This window comes from Notothenia rossii (assembly GCF_949606895.1).
Source record: "Notothenia rossii genome assembly, chromosome: 8".
Taxonomy (NCBI): Eukaryota; Metazoa; Chordata; class Actinopteri; order Perciformes; family Nototheniidae; genus Notothenia; species Notothenia rossii.
Window position 1 is genome coordinate 2,442,281 of NC_136906.1, and position 684 is coordinate 2,442,964.

Here is a 684-nt window from a genome sequence, read left to right on the forward strand (position 1 = left end):
TCTCACTTTTTTGAGTTTTGTCACTTTAATTTTTAAAAAAACATTTTGACTTTTTTTCCGAAATCTAAGAATTCTGACATTTTATGACGATTTTTCTTTTTCTTACTTTCACAGAATTTTGACTTTTTTCTTAGAATATTGATGTTTTTTATACATTTTTGAAAAATAATTGAGAATGTTGAATTTTTCTTAGAATTTTGACTTTTTAATAAAATGTGGGTCTTTTTTTAGAATTCTTCCTCTTTTTTTGATTTCTCATTTTTTCAGTTTTGAACTCCTTTTTTTTCTGTAGACATTTTTTTCAATTGCACTTCTGATAGAATTTTGTCTCGGAATTCTGACTACATTTAAAAAAAAAACATTTTGAATTTTTTCTGAAATACAACTTTTTCTTATAATTTTGACTTTCTCAGGGTTCAGTATCTTGCCCAAAGACACATCGACATGTTGTCTGACGGGCTGGGATCGAACCAACAACCTTCTGGTTTAAAGACGCACCCCTCTCAGCCACAGTTTGACAAACCTTTTTTGCTTGTTGTGACATTTAAATAAATTCTATACTATATCTAATAATAATACAATTCCACTTCACCACTATGTGCAATATAACTTACAGAACACTCTCTGCTATATAACATGTGCATTACTATTATTATTAACAATGTTCTATAATAACGTGTAGTT